This window comes from Falco punctatus (genome assembly GCF_963210335.1).
Source record: "Falco punctatus genome assembly, chromosome: 6".
In the NCBI taxonomy this organism is placed as follows: domain Eukaryota; kingdom Metazoa; phylum Chordata; class Aves; order Falconiformes; family Falconidae; genus Falco; species Falco punctatus.
The window spans coordinates 43899747-43923955 of record NC_137585.1 but is presented as its reverse complement, the minus strand read 5'-3'; the positions used below and the strand labels follow the sequence as shown (position 1 = coordinate 43923955).

The following is a 24209-nucleotide window of genomic DNA, read 5'->3' as shown; positions in this document are numbered from 1 at the left end:
TCACCTTCACTGTTTTTACAAGCAGTTTGCCAGTTTCTTGTAGGATCAAGCCATAGTGAAAACGTTAATGTTTTGGTTAAAAAGTTGGGCAAGTAAAAAAGCTCTATAAACCAGCTATTTTTTGAGATTTTCAGGACCCAAAGCATTTCAAAGCATACCCCTAGATGGAAAGAGAGCTGCCTTTGTCCCGTTTCTCATTCCTGTCACAGCCTGAATGAACAAACACGCTGTCGTTTTCCATTCGTGTTACAGTTGGAGGTGCTGGGATGGGAACAGATTCATCTTGTGCCATGGTCAGTTTTCATTTCTGCTTGTGGATAATGAGTTATAGCAATACTGTAACAGCAGCAACTCTCCTTACAGACTCATTTTGGAGACAGAGGGAGTAATAAGAACAGAAAAGCACATTAAAAAATGGAATCCATTTAAAAATATTCTTAAAGCTGTGAGGAAAGCAGAGAAAATATTAATCCATTTTAGGATAAAACTTTTCGTGAAAAACAGAGGAAACCTCTTGCCAGTCAATGCTATATCACTGGCAGCAGTGCCATGACAGAATGCGTACATGATAAGGTTTTGTCTGAAAACAAATAAGCTGAGGAAGTATCATTCCCAGAGATGACTGCAAAATGTCTTCCTTAATCCCTGTTTGTGTGGTAACCCCTGGCTCACAAAGCCTGACACAGAAGCAGACTGAATTTAAAGCAAAAGCTTTTTTTTTTGTGTGTGTGTGTGTTTGATTTGACTTGGCAATGTGAAATCCCAAGTAAAATATTGCATCTTGATTTACCAAATTGTTCTGGAAATCAAAAGGAGGACTGGAAAAATCAGGAATTTCCTTAAGAACCAACTGTCAAAAGCTTTAGTCATGACAACTCTCCTACCCACAGCTCAGCTCCCTCTGAGATACCCAGCTTGAATAAGTGACTACAAATAGGACTTAAGTTTGGTGCCTATCAATGTACCAAATACCCCTCCTTGTTTCTGAAGCAGGAGCTTATGCTGTGTGTTTGGCTCATCTGGCTCTGTAAGACAGCGGAGCTCCACTCCAGTCTTTGTGCCTGGGCTCCTCTCAGGGCAGCCTCTCTTTTCCCCATCAGAAGGAAAGCAGCCTTGCAAAGGGAATGCAGAAATAGCACTTTTGCCATGCCCTTGACAATTTATTACCTCCTGTTTCCAGACTGTACACAGAAACCCTTTGCATTTACTCCTTTTCCAATATATTCCAGGTAGTCAGGGACTGAGTTTTCATACACACCCTGGACATGAAAATATTTATAATATCTGGCAACAGCATATCAAAAGAACAACTACACACAATACTACCTTATGTTAACATGCACCTCAACATTGAACATGTTGCCTATTTCATGTAATAAAGTAAAACTATTTTTCATATTTTATTAAATACAAAAAGACACAAATGCTACATCTAAACGCCCCCATTCACTTGGATCAGTGATTGTAGTAAAAGCTCAGAGAAGGGTGGAATGTCTTTACTTCTTTTGATTTTGATTGTCTTCCATCCAAGTGTCACTTATAATAGCAGCAGGCTTGAAAGACGTAATGTAGTTCACATCAGTGACTTTTATTTATTTATGGCATTACGAGTCAGAGGATGCATTTGATGTAAGATCAGATGGTACCAGGTTCTTTTTATTTGCCATTTCTTAATAGTGGGGTTTTTTTCAATATTTTACACAGAGCTGTCCTGTGAGACAGAGATTAAATTCTCTGGGAAGAATGTTAATACACTGGAATAAATATAGAAAGTCAGATAATGTGGAAATACAATTAATGTCACCAAATAGTTACAAGGAAGGGAGGTGGAAGAAGATTTCATTCGGCTAATTGATCACTATATTATATATAAAAAGTTAACCTCAGGATAAGGAAATAAACTAGTTTCCCAGGTGACCTGGATCTATTTCAGGCTCTGCCATAGATCTGAATACTGATGTAGGATGAACCATTTTATATATAAATAGACATTAAAAATATATTGTTTCTGGCCAGCAGTCAGACCACAATCAAAACCAGCTCAGTACCACAATCACTACCAGAACCTAAGGTGCGTTAGCACCTGCTTTTCTTCTGAACCCTCTTTGTCTCAAATGCTCAGAATATTTTAGGCACAGATTCTCATTTCTATGTGTTTTTATAACAGCCAAGACAGCAGAATCTCAGCTGAAATCTACAGGTATGTTGCAATTAATAGCAATCCTGTACCACTTCCATATGGATAGTGTAAACTTTTGGATAAATGTATCTGGTGCTCTTTCAACCATTGTTTCCTCTTTTGTCTTCTTCCTTCCGTTTCCTTTCCTGACTTGGTACAGCTACTGGTGCTTCATTCATCACTCTCTGCAGAAAAAGGACTCTACACTCTTGTTTTTGGTGACCCCAGGAGAAACGTGGAGAAGGGAAAAGGAGATCATCCAAATTACTGATATATTTTCTTCTTTACCATGTAACATTTTGCCTTGCTTATGATTTGGCCTTATCTATAGTATTTGCATACCAATTTCACATTGCTGTAAAAATACTTTATTGGAAAGGAGTATGCCAAAGGAACTTAAAAAAAAAAACCCTACAGATTAATATCTTATAAACACCCTTTTTAGCATAAAAATGTTCTCAGTATTTTTTTCCCAAACTTAACATATTCCGTTTATTTCTGCTACTATCACAAAACTGCAAACAAGCTTTTATTTCGATTCCGTATTAACTTTATCTTAATTCATTTTGCATGAAATGTTACTTGCTTTATCTTGTAAGATTAATCTAAGAAACATGGAGAAATTCATCAGTTCAAAATGATTAAGGCTATCTGAGCTAGCTTTGATGCTTATGCATGTCATCTAGAAATGAAAAAGAGTTACTAGGAGATACCTTTATATCTCTAATTAGTTGGTTACAGTAGTTCTACCATCTCTGTTACCAATCCTTGGTCTTTTAACCCTGCACAAGCAGTTCATTGATACCACTGAATATCTGAAATGTAAAAAATTCACACTGTATTTTTACACTGTACTTGGATACAGACACGCAAAACCACACAAATACAGTTTCCATTAGGACATCAGAATTATCAGTTCTAAATAAACTGATTTTCCAAAAAAAAGTCTTTACTATCTGATGTGCTTTTCAACTCATCTGCCAGAGATGAGTCCCTTTGCAAAGAGATAATGCCGGAGGAAGACAAATAAAAGGAAAAAAAATCTCTTTAGATATTTAAAGCAGTATTAGATATGTTTAGAATATATATGCTTATTTTGGTACTAACTAACCAAAAGAATGAAGATTATATTCTAATCTGATTCCTGACAGGGCTCTATCAAAAAATAACTACTGTATGACCCTACACAAATGCAATAATTTGTATTAATCAGGATGTGTAGTGATGCAGAGCACATGTCTTAAATTAGAAACTGCTCTTTCATCTGTATGTCAGCTAAAGACCACATCCTAATCTTAGCCATGTGCCATCCTGCACAGCACATGCATGTGCTCTCAAGATGTGGCATGGAAAAGGGGCTGTTCACCTTGCTGTGCTCCACACAGCACCCTGGGGGAAAAAAAACCCAAACAAACCAAAACAAAAAATGAGGTGAAAAGTCAGCACCATACAGAGATATGTTTGAGTCACTTTAGAATGGTCCATTTTTAGCAATTGATTTATCCATTTTTTCCAAAGTGAAAGGAACACAGTATGAACACACAAAAAGTATCTTAATCACTGCAGTGCTTGTCACCCTCCTTGCATAACAGCATTATGAAAGCATCCGATCTGCACCAGCGTGCAGTGCTGACTGCTGAGAAGGCAGTTTGCAATTCAGTAAGATTCATACACAACATTGCCTTTCTCTTATCCTCTTGCAGTAGTGTTGGTAGCTGCAATTATACAGATTTTTTCCTCACACTTAACAAGCACCAAGGCTGCTGTGAATAGTATGATTTTTGTCTCTGGATGTATTAAAAGACCCTTCAAGGCTGAGAAAGTTACTGTTCGTATTTCATATACTTGAAGTTCAATATGAAAAAAGACAAAAAAAAAGTCACTAGGTCAAGAAGCACAGACGTATTGATTTCTTCAGAGAAGGATGGGATCGCTGTATACCTTTAGCTCACAGTGACTGAACTATTTGCTATCTGGAAGTATTTTCTTGGTACTGATGATATCTAGCACCTCTGAGCTCAGGACAATATGTTTTGATTCAGAAAAGCTAAAGATGACATTTCAAGCGCTACATCACTAAAACCCATGATAAAGACTGGAGCTAAGATCCAGGACATTTACAAGAAGTGATTACAGGCATCTTTTACAAGTCATCTCTGCTACAAAGAGCCCTCAGTATAATCACAGAAGACAAAAGAGTCAAGACACAAGGGGAAAGATAGGTTACCCTTTCTGTTGTCCATGTAAACCAGTGAGCATTAAATAGCATAAAGGGCTCAACCGAGAGCCATCAGGAGACCCACAGCAGAACTGGAAGTGGGACCTGTAGATGTCTCCTGCCTGACACTTCCACCGGAAAGCTGTATAGGTGGAGAACGCGGATTACTTTTACAAAAAGGGTCTGGTACATGCTTTAGACCAAATGGAAATTCTTTTATCAGTGAAGTCATCAGGAAAAGTAAACACTAGTGAGGCAGTTATCATAAACCAGGTAGAGTTTGCTAGTCCTGTGTTTGTACCACTGGTGACCCAGCAGTTTTCTGAGAAACCATTAGAGGTCTGGTCTAGAAAAGGTTGTGGAAGAAGTTCAGTAATGCATCCACCTGGAGACGGAAGAGGATGTTCAGTGCTGTAAGTATCTAGCACAGGAAAATGTGCTTCTTTAAAGAAAGTTTTTTACTGGTAAATTCTGAAGACTGCAGCAATATCTGAATTAAACTATGAAACAAACACTAGGGAACAGTGGCAATAGATTAAAGCGATTGAGTATCGTAAGGAAAGCTACAGGAACGTCAAGTATTTTTTTGCACAGAAATGGATCATTTATTCTTCAGCTCTTTATATCAAAGATAATGCACTAAACAAATGGATTAAAGCTATTTTTTGAAAAGATACTATCTGAAAGTAGGCCAGTAAGCCAGTTTCTCAAATTGGCCTGTTTTCAACTCTGTGAATACAGGACTCCCTCCTCATTTATGACAGATGACTGAACTCAGGTGAAAGAAGCATAGTGAAGTCTTGGGGTTTTAAACTTCCTGTTCCAGTGTACCCAGATTTTTCAAATAACGTCATTGAAAGAACTGAGAATGTATTTCTAAAGACATTTTCTGCCCTATGGAAGAATGGAACATTTGAGATATCCTTTGGCAATTAAAGCATGTGAAAAAAAGTCAAAATAAATGGCATATTTGAGCCCACGTAAAAGACCCTAGAATTAAAACAAATGAGCTCTTTATTAACATGAATGAACGAAACACATACCAACTGCTTATGTGATTATGGATTTCTGTAGCCAGAAAAGTTCATGACATTCGTATCTCTATTAATCATTGTATTTTATGTGAGTTTATTAGAAGACTGCTATGGTATTTCTTCCCCCCTTCTTTTTAAATCATTTAGGTTTGTTTTCAATTTATACTGCTAATGATTTTTTGGTTTTAATAGTGTTTTTTAATTATAATAAACTTCTGGAGGTATTACCAGCTTTCTACAGAAACACACAATGGAAAAAGAAGGAATGTTCTGTTAAAGCACTATTCTGTAGTGCTTTTACCACTGCCAGCACTTCAGAGTATTTTCTTTACTCTCAGCCGTGTGATATAGTAGTGAAAATCACTCCACATTTCACAGCGTGAATGATGGAAGTGGACAGTTAGGATGCAGTCTACATATATATGGGTGAAAAACAAACCATGGCTCTTTTATAAGTGGGTGTGTGAGGAGGGCTATACTCACTTAACTGCCTTAAAAGGACATTAACAGTACAATTTAAAGCTCACAAGAGTTAAGGAAATAGAATGAGACACCTTAATTCAGTGGGATCAGGCAATACTTTACCAATTTTAAGCATATTTTCACCTTTGTTTTCCACCAAGTGCTGATATGCCTGTCTCTCCTCATTACTGATTCCCAGTGCTACTTACTTTCCTTCGCAATTACCAGTCTGCCTTTCCCTTCTCAGCAAGCACCAGCCTTCAAAACCAGCCTTTCTTTCCAACACTAAGAACTTTTAGTCTCAATTTCTTTATGTGATGTTCTTCACCCCAATTAGTTTAGATCAGATCTCTGTGCCATCATCATTCAACCTGAATGGCTTTCTTCCCATGTGCATGGGTTACTACTGGGCAAAGATGAGAGAACCAGAAATATAACTCCCACCACATAGCTTAGTTTTAATGTCTGGCAGGGCTCAGCAGATAAAGTAGACAATTTTACCTGGTTTACAGCACAGTCAAGTATTGATGGATTTTTAAACAGAAAGCAAAATGAACAGCTCTCACAAAAAAATACCCAAGCCATTTGAAGACAAGAAGAGAACCCCCAGATTGCAGCAGACAACCAGCATAAGAAAACTCAGCTTGCCTATCTAATTCCAAGTGCAGAATAGTGTATTTTGTAATATGAAGCACTTAGCGATCTGGAAAATACACTATTATTGGTTACACTAGCAAAATTTCTCACATATAATACACACAGACATCACACACTAAACACATTCCTTTTTCTTTCTCTGTAATCCCTCTCCTTCCCTTAAATTTCCTAATCTCACTGTGCACTCATGTTGCCCCATATAGTGACTCTGCAGTTTATTTTAATTAAAGGTTGGTGTGGTTTTTTTTGTCTCCCTAATTGTTTCTCTTTTTTTTTTTTTTTTTTTTTTTTTCCTTTTCCAGAATCATATAGACATTCAATTGAACTCTGGAACACATGTTTTTATAACAGATTTGAAGGACAAGACAGATGTAAAGGCAATACCATGCCCTCAGATTCATCATTACAGAACAGTAACTGAAAAGGTTTTAGGAATACAATAAAAACTCTGAAGTGGCACAAGGACATAACAAAAGAGACTTATCAACAAGGGTTTTTTTTCACCTGACTCAAATGTCTTTTCATTTTTAGGCTACAGGTGATCTTTAGAAATGTGTATTGAAAACGGAATGCATTTCTGTCATAAAAAGAAAACATAAACAAAATACCTGATTCTGCTTTGAGCCTTAAATTAAAATCTGAGTTCCAGTCTTAGCTTGAAGCTATAATTCGTAATTCTAAGCCTATCACCCAGCTTTCTGTATCGCTCATCCTCACCCTGCACATCAGTTAATTCAAGAAGCATTTCTCATTCCTCTCAAAGTCAAGATCCATAATCACAGACTCTGCCCTCCCCTGGAAATGAGTAACCACGTGGGAGAGAAATGTGATCTGTATTTCAGCTCAAAGTATTTTTTGTCTTCTTTTTTTTTTCTGTGAGACAGGGAAGATTTTTCTTTGCCAGAAGTGAGGGCTTACACACTTATACAGCTATGGATCAGGATTCACAGAAAGCCCCAGCACCAATTACTTCTGACATCCAGCCACCACCACTCTGCCTACTGACACCCCACAGAGCTTCACAGACTGCAGCTGCCTTGCACAACACCTGAAAGGAGAGCTCTGGGACTGGAACCAGAGCGTGTGACAGGACACATCCAGCCACATGGCCTTCGGATGTCTTTGGAGGATGGCAGAGACTAGCAGACACTGGAAACTCTCCCCTTTCCATGCTTACTTTGCACAACTGGTGGAAAACCTTTACTGGATCATGGAGAGGAGGCATAGCAGAGGTAGATTTTTGACCTTCATCACACATGTTAAGCAGCACACATCCCAAAGAATCTCTTCAGATGCTAATCCTTCAAATGAGCAAGAAAGCAGCAGACATTGGGCCTGAAGGCACTGATAGCATCAAGAGTATGCCCTCCAAAATACTTAGGAGCAAGCACTCCACCAGATGTATACCTTTAGGCTTAAAGTCACCTTTCAATGGTTGCTTTATTGAAGGAGTTTTTCCTGAAACAGTAGTTGCACACTGGTGCTGCAGCAAGCCCCCAAAGAACTCCCAGTAACAGCAGTAATGAGAAACAACAGAATGAAAATTGGTCAAAAAAACAGCTGTAGTAGCTAGTACTGAGACACACACAGAGGATATAAAAGGTAAGGGAGAGTGTGGTTTGGGTTTATATTTGCTTTCAATATCAGATATGGAGTAGGTCATCCCCACCTTCAATTCCAAATCTTTTTCTGTGCCTTCTCTACAAAGAGAAACAAATCCTTGCAGATTTAACACAAGTAACTTTCAGAAGAGCTTTGTTCTACATAAAGCATGCTGATGGTGCTGCGAACACAACCAGTTCCTGTGAAGGGACTGAAAGGAGAACCAACTGTGCAATACTCAGCTTTTGAGCCATTATGCAAAAACATTTTAACTGCCTTGGAGTTTTTCTTCCTAAGTGTTTCACTTCTATTTACTGTGAAATTAGCACAGGTTGCTTATGACAGAAACACATTTGCATTAATGAGTAATTATGCCAATCAAATTAAGAACTGGTATTGGTAAAATCCATCAAGCTGTGGAGAACACAGGTTGTCTTTATGACTTGAGTTAACTTTTGAAAATAGCCAGAATATGATTTTCAAATATTTTAGAGAACATTAGAGGGTCTCAACAAGCACACAGCCAGACTCCCATTTTTTCCTCAATGTATTCCTATAAAAGCAGACACGCAAAGTGTAAAAGGGGCAACAGACGATCAGCACAGTAAAATGTGTAATTGCCCTGCATAATACACATAATTCACAGACCCAGGACTCAGTCTCATCTCTTCAGGTTCACAAGACAGTGGTCCACCATCTACTACCTTGTACTGAAACCCAGGCATCACATCTCTTTGAAAAAAGAATGCAAGGAGAAGGTCTTCCTTCTCCATCCCCTGCCACCTCGCCTCCCATGACACATGAAATAAGATGCACTGTGTCTGAAGGGAAAGGTGGAATTAAACCTTTAGATCTTTTTTTGCCCAGGCTGCGTCTGCTGTACTTCAGCTGTCAGTATGTGAAGCTGATCATGTTACAGCACACTGTTTCTCTCCTCGGAAAACTCTCACCTCTCCAAAAGTGGGAATGGTCTACTCATAGTTGAGCTGTCACTTTGATTTTGACCTTCAAAGCGTATCTTGTGTTCCTTCTTTTAAAGTCTGATGGCACTTCTTTGTGTTGCTAGCATCTTTGTGGCCTACACATACCAGGTTTCTCACATGGTAACTGAGAGGAAGTCATAAAAATAAGATATCATACTTAACCAACTGGTCAAAATCAACAAACTCCCGAAAAACCAATAGCATTAGTGAATGGGTTTAAATCTCTGGATACATTTAATATAGAATCATAGAATCATTTAGGCGGAAAAAGACCTTTGAGATCAAGTCCAACTGTCAACCCAGGACTGCCAAGTCCATCACTAAACCATGTCATTAAGCACTACATCTACATGTTTTTTCCTAACCTATTGACTTCATTATTATTTTTTTTTTAGCAATGATGGGATGAGTTCTGTACTGTGAGAAAGAAAGACTTTTGGATGGAGAATTAGGAATGTTTTAAGGGGAATAGGATACATAAGGGACACAAGAGCTTTGCTTTATTTGTGGTCTACTTCAGGGCTGGTAAACTTATTACCTTAGCAATACTGAAAAGATATTAATAGGGCAACTCTGAGAGACAGAGAAGCAGAGAACAAAAAGACATGTCAAGATACATACGTTCAGAGAGCTACATCAGCTGGCCCTTGAGAGAATAAAGGTACTACAGGTGCAAGGACTAAAAAAAGATCAGGTAAAAGCTCAGCATTTGTATTAAGAAGCTCATAAAACAGTCAAATATAGTTCAAGTGTTATCTTAAATATGCCAAATAAAGAGAAAACGAGGGAACACTGTAACGTCACACCTTTGTAATGATGTGAAAGGAGCTTACAATAAACAACTCTCAACCAGAGTGGATACTATGGAGTATCTTCCAACAGTGAACTGTCTTAAATGGTTCTTATAGAAGCAATGTGACTTCATTTTTTAGCATTTTAATGACTTCATGAGACAGAAGGCACCAGTGGAGATCCAACAACTCACCCAACATTAGATTCAGCCTGGAAAGTCAGACTTTCCAGTAAAACAGGATCACAATTCAGACTGGAAGGGGCTGCTTCACTACTCTCATAGTGAAGTTTTCCCTTGTATTCTGTCTCAGCTGCTCTTGTTTCAACCTATTGATGTTGCCTCATTGTGAAGAGCCTGGCCTCACCTTCTTGATGGCTGCCTCATAAGCCACTCCAAAGCCACCTCTGCTCCAGGCTGAGCCAGCTCTGGCTCCTCAGCCTCTCCCCACAGGGCAGGTGCTCCAGCCCCGGACTGCAGCAGTGGGTCTTGGCTGAACTCATGCCAGTTTCCCCATGCCTTTTGGCATTGGCTCCATCTAACTTGAGGCTCCATGTAACTTGAGGACCTACATTTAAGCAAGCTCTTCTTGCATCTCTAGTTTAAAGGAAGAAATATATAGCCTCAACAGACCTACCATACAGACCCATTATTGCACCAGCTGAACTGATTTCTGACAGTGCTTATTTTCCCTCTTTAACTGGGGAAGGAACTCAGATGGAACAGCCACATTTCCTCAGTCAAGTTAGATTACAGAAAGTTCAACCATAGTGTCACTCTTTTTATTCCCTTTGAACTAATCTTTCAAAAGATTTGTAAAAAAAAAAAAGGGAAAATCAGTTCTAGGAAGTGGGTCACTACTTATGATGCTTGCCTATGAGTAGATACTTGCCAAGACCGACAAGAAAATGACACCAGTCAGCAATTTTTTGTTTACAGTTACTTTCACTCTGTAGTCATACTATCTTGAATGGTTTGACTTTCATACAGCTCAGGAAGTTTCTTATTTTGACAGTAGCTTTCTGGGTTTGCTACTAACATCACAAAAAGATCTGTTTGTACTAGGTTTACCTTTTTTCCTCATTTTTTTCAACAAAGAAAAAGATGCTGAAGTGTGTCAGTGCAATATGATTTGCCAAAGGACCTCCTGATGCCAGTCAGAGAAGCAAAAGGGTTCCTCTCATTTGCAGTTGTAGACATTGCACATATTGGAACTGACACTGATTAATTAGATTCAATAGAATGAACCAAAGCAAATATTTAATAGAGCAGGGCGCACAGTCAACGCAAACAGTTTGTAAATAACTCACTGGCTGCATATTCAAATTCATCCAAGTAACTTCAGCAAACATGAACCACTAACACACTGCCCAAAACCCAGGAATGACTCTCAGCCAGAAAAGAAAAAGTGAAATTAGCATGAATACTATTTGCTCAGCCTTAACCTTTGCATTAAATTCTATGAGGCAAAACTGTTACACTTTGTTCAGCTTGAACATTGCATAAAAACTCTCTACAAAAGTATATTTACATCTCCAACCCAGAAAATCTTTCTTTCTTATTTCAGACTCTCCACCTAATGGGAGTATTACATATTGTCGGAATTTTAAAATCAATGGCAATGATAATTCAAAAGTTTTAAACCACTGTTCTTCCTTTCCAGAATTTTTATGTATTGCAGATTTTTATACATTTTGTTCATAAGATCATAGGTAAGACTCTCAAAACCACAAGTGACTTATAAATCTTAGTCACTTTCTTTTAAGAAATGATCTAAGTCAATTGTCTGCTTACCTCCAAAGTCAAAATTACAAAGTTATATGAAGATTTCTTGTTGTTTATGTCTTGAGCATACCCTTACTTGACACACTGGTTTGATAAGGAACATGCCTTCACTAGAAAGCAGCCCTTGTTCACTGCATATTGTATCTTATCTTTGCAGAAGAGTTATCTTTGAACTAATGTACTCATACAAAGTAAGATTTAATGATATGTAACACTTGCATGCAACTTCATTACACTGAAGCCTAGAACACTTTTATGTGGTTCAATGATAAAGGTACATATGAACACTTTGAACAAAATCCCTAAGTGGTTAAACCACATTATAAAGTAGTGACATTTGGCTAAAGAATCAAAACCATACAAATAAATAATAATGTATGTATGTTTGAGCAAGCTGTGCTTGTGAAGGAAGATGAGTCACTTCATTTTCTTATGTTGGCCTTGTGACAGCTGAGCAATGCAATTATCTTCTTTTGCATTGTGCTAGTTTTATTTAATTGGTATTACATTTTTATTTTTTCCGTACTCTAATTTCTGCAGCGGGTGAAGTGCAAGACTCAGGGAAGCAAAGCACTGCTATAATTTAGTTTGCTCAGGCTTCATTTAAAGAGTATTTCAATACTTTTACATAAAAATCAAGCCAAAGTGGGTGGACTCTTATTCACCCAAATAATGGTTAATAAATATTTCTACTGGACAGTTTAAAATTGGATTAATTTACCTTCATTTAAAATCAGGAAAGAAAAACAAATGAGAAAAACCTTTCAACCAGGCCAAAGAGTTTATTGAATCCATACTATGCATAAGAAGTATTTAAGAAGGTATATAAAGCTAGAAATATGCTTAAGTCTTTTGTTCCTTATGCTAAATAAAATAAAAAAGCAAAAATTACTACAATTACAGTGATGACTCTGCTAGTTGACTTATGAAATATCTGTGAGCACAGGCCAAATGGCAAAAGGCATGCCGGGCTACTATTATTACCACCAAAACATGCAGACCAACAAAAAATACACAAAAATCTTGACATTGAAATGCATAGCACAAAGCCTGTGTATACCTTTAAATAAAATATTAATAAATATCTCTTTCCTATTGTCACATATATCCCAACTGGAATTAATGGGACATCAAAAAGACTTTTTCCAATATCAGGCTTTGACAAAGTCCATGTAAAGCCAGCTAAGTTGGACAATGGTTCAGACAGAATTAGTATTAGAATCACATGTGCTTCTATTTTTACTAATGAGCTTGAAGATCAAGCCCTTGAATAGGCTTGTTCATCACAAATAGATTCATAGGAATCAAAAAAAAAGTACTCCTGATAAAGTAGCATACAAAGAGGAAGGCAGTCATATTTTGCACTAGTTTGGAATATGGGATCCAAACTATTAATAATAATGTCTACATCAGTAGACATCATTACCTACAGTAGTACACTTGGATGTGTACACTGAAATGAGATGGCTGTGACCTAGAACAGGCCACCATAAAGCAGGTAGCTAAATTTGGTGAGGATCTCACCTGAAGAGACAAACAGTACAGACATCAAGCTTTTAAGCTTTTACTTAAAATATTGGCCAGTGGTGTGAAAGCAGTATCACCTTGCATCTAACTATGTAGGCTGACTCAGCAGTCAGACAAGAGCACTGACTTGATGCGTGTGCATACGCATAACAAAGATGGCTTTCATACCATCTCATTCTCTAACCAACACCACCTTGGCCTTGCTTGGGTTGCATTTCAGCCTCACAGTGCAGGAGTAGATTTGCAGTGGCTGCTCTGCCAGAGCTCTGCTGGAACACGGGTACTCCTGCAGTGCTATAGGTGCTGTCACGCAGTGAGAGCTGAGGGAGGCACACTTGTCAGCAGCCAAAAACATGAGACCAAACCCAGGTTTTATTATTCATTTTGTAGCCTGGTGACATTTCCATCAACTCATGCAAACTCTAACAAAGAAAAAAGTAACTTTGGACCACTGACTCTGGAATCCTCCAAGCTGCAGTAAATATTCTTAGTAGCCCATAATACTGTTGAGTGATTCATACAGAGATATTTATGAATATGAAAAATCATAATTTTAAGAAGACGACATGTCATTTTGATCTTAATATTGAATTCTGAAGTTTTGTGGTGAAAACCAGTGCAGCTTACCTTTTTTTATAAAAGTAGTCCAGTACTGCACAATTCTCCCAAGCAGCACATTTTGCACACACAGCAACTTTCTTACATGATTGTGAATAGCAAGCAATCCACTGGCAACACTATACAAGAGTAAAAGGATGAACAGCCCTACACACAAAACCTATTAAAACTAAAACCACTAGGCTCTGTTTTCAAGGCATTCAAAAGTCAAAGTCAGAAGCATTACTAATGGCAGGCACATGTAATAAGATCTGTGTGGTGAAGCAATGCATCGTTGCGGCCAGATTTACAGCCAGATCATCACTTTAGAAATATCAATAGCTGGATAAGGTCCAAGCTACTTCCTCATCAAAGCAGCATGACTCCTGACTCCAGTGAAAATAATAACCTCAGTTTGTGGAGACAAAGTCCTGATCAATAATGAATCTTAATGTGTCTGTGGGATCTTCTGCCTTCTCAGTTACGAATTGGTACTGACACCTTGGCACTGCTCGCTGAAAGCTGAGTGGCAAACACGGGCTTGTGAAAGTTGAATAAAAATATGATATCTGAAGCATGGTTTACCAGAAAGAACTATGACACAACTGTAAAATGTGGCTATGGGAAAACTAGAGGAACGCTTGATTGTGGTTATAACATTTCTGATATGAAATTTAGCCTGACACGCGTGGTTAAGGCCCTAAAAAATCACACAAGACCTTAGTCCTTCAAACCAGCTCCCCAAGTTTTGGAGCCAAAGGACAATCATCAATCTTTTCAAGTTCCTCATGGATTGTCATGTAGCCTGCTCACCAAACTCATAACTGAAAACACAACCAATTTTGCTGTTTAACAGAATACAGAGATCAGCTATGGGCCACATACCAAAGCCATGTGACTTGGAGTTAGAGATGCACAGCTCTGGACTGCACAGATTTCATTCCACCAGCTAAAATTTCTGATGCTTTGTCTCTCAGAAAAAAACCCCAGTATTCACCAAGAAGGTCCCTGCAAACCTCAGGGAAAACTTGTTTTACTAAATTAGACCCCAAGCCATTTAATCCTTTCTTTGGTAACTTGATGACTTAAGAAGCTAGGCACTCATGCCTGCCAGCATAGGTTTCACTCTGATTTTCAGTGTAACTCGGAGACTGACTTAAATGCTAAATTGCAGGTTTTGCTTTTCATTCTGCATTTGTATTATCATAAATCTGGATGTGAATTATAGCTTTAGAAGCACTACATTCTTAAAATATATTTCCAAACATGTTCTGAAGCCAAACAATTCTATGGCTAATGTTCACATGAGTAAAGAGGACAATCGCCTGTCCAGGTTTCCAGTGATCAAGTTTGACGATAGATCCACAAGCATTCTGACACAAATACAGAATTCCACATGCTCTGGGAAATCTTTTTTACCAGTAGTAGGTTAGGACTGAGGTCCCAAATAAACATCTCTTGTACATTTTATGTAACTCTTGTATTCATTTAGTAAGTGTTAAAATAGATGTTAAAATTCAAAACGTTCACAGCCACTGCTCTGATAGAAACGTTAAGTATCTCAAACATGCATTTGAACAGACATTTCTGTAGGACCAAGTGAAAATTCATCAAACAGCATAAATGCTTGCCTAAACATCCACTGATGATGGCAGCATAACCATATGTGAAACTTCTGACTGAATCAGGACCCCTAACTGCTTCAAGCCATTTTTTCACCTGGACTTCCAGAGACGTCACTACCATTCCAATCACATGTCCTGCACTGCACAGTCGCGTGGATAATGTTTCATACATACGTGTATGACAGAGGCCAGAAATATTTTACTCATATGCATTTTACTTATAGCATTCCAAATCTTCCCCGGAGCACATATACATGTCCTAAATTCTAGAAACTCTGACTTTGTAGTATTTCTGAAGAAATTAAGCTTGTCTAATGTTTGCACAACAAAAGGCTGAAAATCAGGCTTCTGAACTCATGTTTATATGCTTTAAGAAATGACCTGATTTTTAAAAGCACTGAGCCTCAGGTGACTTTGGCGGATTTAGGGGAAAGGTTTTCTAATACAGCTGGAACAAATGCCTAATCTGCTCCCTTTGTGGTTGATAGTATTGCTGCTGAGCTCAGTGGAGCTCAGCTGCTAACTTTTAAGACTTCTGTTTTTGAAAAACAGGTAGTCATAGGAACTGAATACCTAAGATGACTCGAAGAACAGGGCAGGGGTTTCAGAACACCACAACCAAAACATGCTCCCTGTTTCCGAGTGTTCACTGTCACTGATTGCTTGAAAGACTAACAGGTGTGTGGGAAATAGGATATGACAAAGATGTTATCTTGTTTCAAAATAATTTTAATCCTATCATATTTCCTATGCCCCCCTTGCCTGGGTCTTCAAAGTGAAGATATGCCATCTGTTTCAATAAAAAAGGAAAAGTATTCATGTACAGAAGTACACACATGATTGGGGCAGTGCCAGAACTAGGGAGAGCAAATAAGAGTCTTTTCTTAAAAAAATATGAAACACAGAAAATTATGAAACAATGAAACGCTGTCCTTCCAGCACTCTATTCTTATTATTCTTCAAGTTTGTAATTTAAAGCAATATACTGAAGGGGTCCAGTAAGTTCAACTCTCCATATTTCTTTTTACTTTTAATTTAATTTATGGGTTATTAGAAGAATCTTCTCAACTGTGTTTCTCTTCTTTTAATTTTAATTTCTTTTTTTTCTTTTATTTTAATAATTGAGTCTCTTCACATTGCAGCTAATGCACTTTTCAGTGTTTTAGTTATAATTACCAAATTCAGAATGAAAATTAAAACCACTTAATTATGTAATTGTCTTAGAAACAGCATGATAATTAAAGCCCTCAGAAAAGCAGCCCAGAGACACTGACTGTGCAGAAAGGTAAAGAAAATTTAATACAGGTGTCTCAGAAAAGGACTAAATAAAACATTATAGTGAAAGAAATTACATATGCATCCCTGAACAGATGCCCTTAAGAACTGTATACCTTAATCAACAAAAACCATCATATTTACTTAACACAGCATGTTATAAGACATGTCACCATAAAGTGGTTATTCAGAAGTTATAAGAGACTGAAACTACACATGACATTACAAGAAACAGTGTTGAAGATGAAAATAAAGTGTAGGACAAGATTAAGAAGAAAATTAAAAATATAGGTGGGATTAATCTGCAAATAAAAGTTAAAAGTTTACTAAGCGATATATAAAAAATAATAAAAGCTGAAGATGTACTCGTTGAAGGACAAATATAAAAAGTTATTACTAGTGTTGTGATAAATCTTCAAGGAGGGGTACACTCAGTATAAACTTTTTAGACACAGATCTCCAAGCTGTTACACTTCCCTAAACTTTGGAAGTATCGACAGCTGCACAAAGTAAAACCAAACCCAGCTGGACACTTAGATAGCAAAAGGGCAAATCTAGAAAGGTTTCACATTTATGATTTGCATGAGAAATTTTTCAGTTGAATCCAAGAAAAACACTAACATATACCCTGCTAAAAAGCCTTAACCCCTTCATGCTGGACTTGTGAGGTGATGACACAGGAGAGGATTAGGCTATGATCAGATGGTGAAACTGGATAAAACCCACAGAATTTCTGCTGCTGCTCACAGACAAGAGTAGTAGTCACTGTGTGCACACTGGAAAAGTCCCACCAGCTGCAAGGGGCGATACAAGCCCTCAGAAGTGCTCAGAATACATGTGGAGAATGGTACCTCTGTATATAACTTGCAGCACCTCTGAATTAACAGCACCCGACTTATTATGCTATTTCTCCTGAACGCTATCACCACACAGAAAATACCGTTACATTTGAAGCTAACAGAATACATGAACACTCATTTTCTTTTTTTATACTAGAAGCCTCAAACTGCCACACCAGGTATCAGCTTCTTTCTGTTCCCAGCAGTTAACATTAATTTCACACGTGTTTTGGCATTTTGCAGTAGATAATTATTGGCTGCACTCTTTGCTGTGAAGTACTCTCCTTTTGTAATTAAGAAATCCTTTGAATTGTGGTCAGTTAACTTTTCTTCTGCTAAAGATTGCAAGCAATTAGTATTTAAATTACAAGCTGACATCGACAGCTCATATGGACAAGATGATGCTCACGCACCGACAGCTACCTGTGCCTAACGTAAAAGCAATAGAAAGCAATGATTTTTAGAAGTTTCAAAGCATTTAACTTCAAGTGGATCAGAATGCAGAACTGCTTGCTTCCTTCTATCCGTGTGAAACAAGGCACAGGCTCACAGAAAATATCAGCAGATGCAAATTTCTTCAGAAGAAAGTCTTTCATTTCCCCTCTTTACAGTTTTTACCTTCGCTACACTTGGACTCGCACCTCTGTGATTATCAGTCTGTGTGGCACCCATGAGAAAAAGAGGTTCTGGAAAAGAGATATAAAGGAGTCAAACTGCTCCTCGAGACTCTGAGATCTTTTAACAGTTCCAGAGGTGTTACACAGCGCTTGAATAAATTAGGCCACAGCATCCTACTAATCAGCTCCCGCTCCTGCCTTCCGAGCCCCTCCAGCGTACTTTTTGAGACTATAAAGCACTAGCAGGTATCAAACTTTACATTTAAGGTATGCCTACGTAACTATATTTATATATAAAGCTGATGCTTCCTCCCAGTGAAACCATTGATTTGATGCATTTATGGTACAGTGAATACTTATTTTTATCTCACATTAAATTCCAGGGCATTCCCCTAATTCTCCACTGTGTGCCCTAACACTGTTTCTTGATAATTCCATGAGGAAAACTTGCATTTCTACTGCTTTTTGGTGCTTTCAGCTACTGGTTCCCTGATTATGGATTTGTTGCCTCGGGCACAACTTCATGCACAGAAGTACACAAGATGTCTTTAGAACCTACAATACATGTGAAAACCTCTCCGTAATAGGTCCCCGTGAAGCGACTAAGCTCACACGGCGGAGCCTTTGTCACTTCGTGACACCAGTGAGGAAAGCAACGCTGGTGACACCGGCCCGTGTGCGTGCGGGGGCCCGGAACGGGCAGGGGCAAGGGCAGGGGCACGCCGCCCCCACCACCGGGCCAGGCCCGCGGCGCGGCTGCGGCGACGAGCGCCCCCTGCGGGCACGGGCGGCCGGCGGCTGCCGCCGCGGCGCGGGCGGGCAGCGGCCCCCACAGGCCGGGGGCGGGCGGCCGGCGGGGCGCGGGATCCGCTCGGGAAGGAGGGCTGCGCTTGCGGCCGCAGCAAGGGCGGCACCCCTGGCCTCGCTTAGGAGGTGTTAGGCTTTACGGCGGTGAAAGCACTGCCGGTCCGGAAAGCAAACAACGGGGCCCGGGGGCCCGGCGCCCCCACGCTGGCCGCCTCCGCAGCGCCACCGGACTGTCCCAGCGCTTCCCCCTCCCCCGGGTGGCTTCCACATCCCCCTGGCCAGCCGCCTGTCCCCACAGGCTGCCCCCACCCGCCGCGCCCGCTCCGCCCGGCCCGGCCCGCCAAGCCGGCCATCGGCCGCCAGGCCCCGCCTCGCCCCCATAGGCTGGCGGCACCTCAACGACAGCCAATCAGAAGGCAGTTGTCAGGCGCTCCCGTCTATTTTTAGCATGCACAAGGCCGCGCGCGGGGTGGGGTGTGCGCGGCTGCTGTTAGGCGGGCTGATCCCTGAGGCGGCGGCCGGCGGCTGTCACGGGCGATCCCTCGCTTTCTCCGCGGAGTGGCACGGGGAAAAAACCCAGTCCCCGCTGCTTCAAGCGATGCTTGCTAAAGAAAAGCTGTTGAAATAAAAGTTTACCTTGATAAAAAAACAAACAAACAAAACCGCTTGAATTGCCGCGGCTGCCTCAACCGAGGATGGCTGTGCAGGCCGCGCAGCGCCCTGTGCGCCCAGCTGGCTTCCCCCAGCCTTGAAGCGCTGGACAGGGGGCGCCGGCGGGGTGGGTGGTGGGCCTCGGCAAGGTCACAGGGCTGTATGTGGGCTCTTGTACGAGGCAGTAGCGGAAGGGAAAGTTTGGGTTGACCAGTAACAGCTAAATTTTGCGTCTTTAAAAGTTTATTGTGTATATTCTCATTTAAAGTCACACATAAGGTAAGTGGTGGGTTTTCTCTGTTACTGATGCGTTGCCGATATGTTGTCGGTCACTATTGAATAATATTGAATAGGGGTGTAGGTTCTGGAGAAGAGAGATGAGACAAACTCTTAGGTAACACACTAAATATTTGGAGGGTTCAGGTATTTCAGATAACTGGAATTGCATTTTCAGTTTCTCACAGAGGTTCAGATTCAGTAGAGCATCTTCATATATCCTTGAACTCAGAAGGATTAGACATGCTGAAGCATTCTGTGAAGTACAGGGATGAAGCAGGGCTCCTAGTTTAGAAAAAGGAAATGCTAAAGTACAGTGAGAACAACTGTCCTTCTAATATTTAAATCAAGACTTAAACCAGTAACAATGTCAGTATCTTGTAGAAAAAGTGGTCTTTTTAAAGAGTCTTGTATAAAGAGTTTCGATATCTGTGTAAATACATGGGTACTTATACACAGTTGATGAGCTGTTTGGGGTTTTGTGCATAATGATGGATCATAATAGCTTTTGGGGCTGTGTGGTGACCTGCTCACAGAAAATATAAAGAATGGATGAAATGCAGACCTATCTGTGCAGTAAATCTGCAACGCCCAGAAGGAGTAAGTTGACCTGCAGGTTTTGTGCTGACCCTACAGCACAGGAATGGATTTCAGTGCCTGTATGCACTGAGATAGAGTTTTGGATGCTTCGAGAAGAGCGTCTTGCAAAATAAGACAGTCTCTCCAAAGTCAGCCAACAGCCATTCATTTTGCAGTGAAAAGTATTCTCTGACGAATCTTGCAATATCAGAGCAGAAATTTGCTTGGCTGCTCCTCATTGTCGTTAGCCCTTAAGTGATGGTCAGTGTCAGGCTCTTCTGAAGTCCTTGTCCTCATTACTTGATCCCTATGGATGCTTTTCAGCTGCCAGTAGGACATACCAAATCAGCAGTGAAACAAAAGAACAAAGTCTGCTGTGACAATGTGTGGATGCCATTTAAAAAAAAAAAAAAAATTGGCCTGTGGATTTAAATTCTGCCCAGGAAAAAAAAAAAAAAAAAAAAAAAAAAGTTGTTTATTCTGTCATTGCCAGAACATTGATATAGTCAGAAACATTATTTCAATGAAGTTTTTACATGCCATTGAACATTTTCTCTGTGTTCACGGGTTGTCAGTCTTATGTGCAGATTAAACTTAAGTTTTCACAGAGGAAGTTCACGCAGTGTGAATTCCGTTAGCTTTGCTGATCCCATTATGCACCATAATGCGAGAGTGAAGATTGCTCTGCATAAATATTCATCTAGCATCTTTCAAGTTTTCACTTTTCATTCTGCTGCTGCCTGACCCTGTCTGCCACTTTTCTCTGAATAATCATTACTGCTGAGCAACCCATTTGTAGAAAAACGCATTTGCAAGACTAAAATACACAAACAGCACTGGACGCATGAATTGTCACTAGGACAAGTTGCAGCCTATTGCAATGTATAGCAGTGGACATTAAAATGATCTAATGTGCTGTTTGGAAGTGATGGCGGTTTTATCTGCAAATGTCATGGCCTCTGGCTCATGCGAAGGCCATACTGAACACCTGGGTGGCAGCACTCCAATTTTCACTCTGATCACTCTGAGTTCAAATTATGTGGGTTTTTTTTAAATTTTGGTAGGCTTTGAATTGTATCCATGACTTTTTTTTTTAGTGCAGTTTCTGTTGATCTCCCACCCAAAGGCTTTGCTTGTGCATTGAGGTGAACTGGAATTGGTGAAAATAACATGAACAATGCGATGTGTTTTTGTGGAGGCAAGTAGTCAAATCAAAGGCTTTTTCCATATCAAGTGAGTTAAAATGACTACACATTAGAGGATTTAGCCCAAACGTGGTAAAAATGACCGCAATTCTCTTGTGAATCCTCAACAGGCCCTGGGATATGAATGTCCATTTTCCACAATTGTTAATCTGGCCAGTAAAGGAAATTGCTATTGTGGTCTGTTCCCAGGTGTACTGCCTTATGTTTCAGACTGTGTTTCCAGCACGTGAGAACAGGCACAGATTTTCTAGGTGAGCTAAGGGGATTGCATCCCCATTCCCCTCCATTGGCATTGCAATGTGTGGAGTGTACTTAACCGAGCATGTGATGGCTGTGCACATTAGCTATTCGTTTTTGGGGAAAGGTGTGCATGAGTTGGCCCCTACTCCACAGTCACACAGCTGAGTTACCCACATTTGGGAAAATCACAGAGTCAGCACCCCTGAAATGCAAAGAATGACTATCCCTTGGAAAATCATTCTCCAGCTCATGGGGTCTCACACCCATGTTTCCATGCTGTGACTTCAGGGAGATGAGCAAAGTAAGTTTTTCAGTGGCTCCGACTTGCAATCACAGCTTCCTAATTCCGAGCTCTCCCACAGAAGAAAACCCACCCAAGCCACCCAAAGCGAGCAGCTGCCTGAGAAAGGCAAGAGGCACGACAGGGACGCATCCCTGCGGCAGGAGCGTGATGAGCCACTTCACAAGCTGCGCTGCAGACCTTCCCTAAGCTTTCCTTGGGCAAAGCATCAGGAGACCACAGCCTGTTCTCCCATGCAGTGCTCTGAGACAAGCTGGCAAAGGGAGACATGCTTTTCTACTTAGGAGATGTTTACTTTTGCCAAGTATTATCATAACACCTTTTCTCTCTCCCCCCTTTTTTTTTTTTTTCATTCAGTCAGAATTCCCATAGACATCACTTACATAATTTCCCTGCTTATCACCTTGACATCTTAATGGCAGAAACTGCACCAACAGGGAAGAGGTGCTAGATATCAGGCACCAATGCCACAATAGGTAAAAAAGAGTAATCAGATTACTCAAGGAAGACCAAAGTGAGGAAAAAATGCATCCCTCAAAATTCAAGTTTAAACCAGACGTATTTCCATGCTGACTGAAGTGGATGAAATCACTTTCTAGCTAGACAGCTTTGATTCAGTCCTCCAGCAAAAAAAAAAAAAAAAAAAACAACAGTGCAGGGTAGAAACATTCATGTAACAAAGGCTATATGATTCAAAAAGGTCTGGTTTTTGGCCTAACTGCTTGGCCCTGGTCCTGCAGTGATGCACTCACCTGTGCACTCCCATGGAGACTAACAGAAGCCTGGATGGACATCAGAGAAATGGGCCAGGCATTTTCCAGCAGAAGACCCATGCTGATGTTCTCTCCGTAAAAAGCTGCTGTGTTCATAATGACACACCCCAGTCTGGTTTAGTGCGAAGTGAGAATGGCAATCATTTTCCCATTAACAGTAGCATAATCCTCTTGTTAATGTGTACTTCATATCCACAAGCCTTAAAATAGATCTTCCCTCTGTGTTTTGAGGACAGATTCTGACATTAATATTGCTCAGTTCCCTATGCCTTTTTCTAAAAGAAAATTGTGATGTTAAAGACCCTTGTTCTAATTAAGATCAAATAATTTGTAGAGTACATTATATTTTGGACCTGTCACATCAGAGCATATAGATCACATTGACTTATATGTGGTGCGGTCAATCAGCTGTGTGAGTGAAGGATTATGCACAGGCTTTCTGGATGCTTTGGGGCTTGAACCCTGTGAGCAGTAGATCACAGATGCTTTCTGTCACATATTAATAGTCGGCTCAGCATGAGAACTAGAAGCCCAGAGCTCCCATAAATGCTAAAAATATTTCACCTCCAGGACTTAGAATGCATGATTTAATGTGCCAGTGAAACACTCTGGAAGCTGCTTTTCTTTATTCTCCAAGCCACTTTTAAAAGGATTTCAAGTTCAGAGAAGCATTAATGCGTCATCACATTTTTAAGCTATGGACATTCTGTGGTTGTTTCATTTTTGAAATGGAGGCATAGCAACAATTTTCACAGGGAAAAAGTCATCATTGTTTCAGTCACCTAAGGGCAAACTCACCTGTTTGTGTTCCTGGTTGAACAGTAAGAGGTGGGTAAATCTGGCCTACCCTGAATTACAGCATTTGTTGTACAAACCTATGATGGCTTGCCTTTAAAATACCAGTGGAATGCAAGTGGTTTCTCTAATGGAATCCCTGGTGAACTGACAAAGCAATGGCTCATAGCCCTAGCCCTAGTGTCCTGAGCCACCGCATCTCACCATGAGACCTTATTAAGGGCCATATACTAGGCTTTGGAAGAACAGAGGGAATACAGGGTGGATTATTTTTGCAGTTATTAGTGAAGGTTTAAGAGGGAATTAGTATTTGAATTTGGTTCTGACTGAACTGGGCTCATTTTTACAGGATGTCCTTACATAGGTAGGGTGCAACCTGAAATGGTGGAAGC

At 40.0% G+C, this 24209-nt stretch overlaps 1 protein-coding gene and 1 long non-coding RNA gene across 8 annotated transcripts in view; one reads left to right on the top strand and one right to left on the bottom strand.

Annotated features, from left to right (window-relative positions):
* The window catches only part of LOC308065436 (uncharacterized protein), a 250785-nt gene extending 233533 nt beyond the window's left edge, over positions 1 to 17252 (bottom strand). For 5 of the 7 annotated variants that reach the window (XM_080391412.1, XM_080391414.1, XM_080391416.1 and 2 more), the window contains exon 1: positions 17132 to 17252. The gene's annotated coding sequence lies outside the window, so the exon portion shown is untranslated. The remainder of the gene's footprint in view (positions 1 to 17131) is intronic. The other 2 variants (XM_080391415.1, XM_080391417.1) reach the window with 2 other exon arrangements.
* The window catches only part of LOC308065440, a 58393-nt gene that overhangs the window by 23179 nt on the left and 11005 nt on the right, over positions 1 to 24209 (top strand). Inside the window, exon 2 of the long non-coding RNA XR_013928771.1 lies at positions 6853 to 24181. This is a non-coding gene — a long non-coding RNA (uncharacterized lncRNA). The remainder of the gene's footprint in view (positions 1 to 6852; positions 24182 to 24209) is intronic.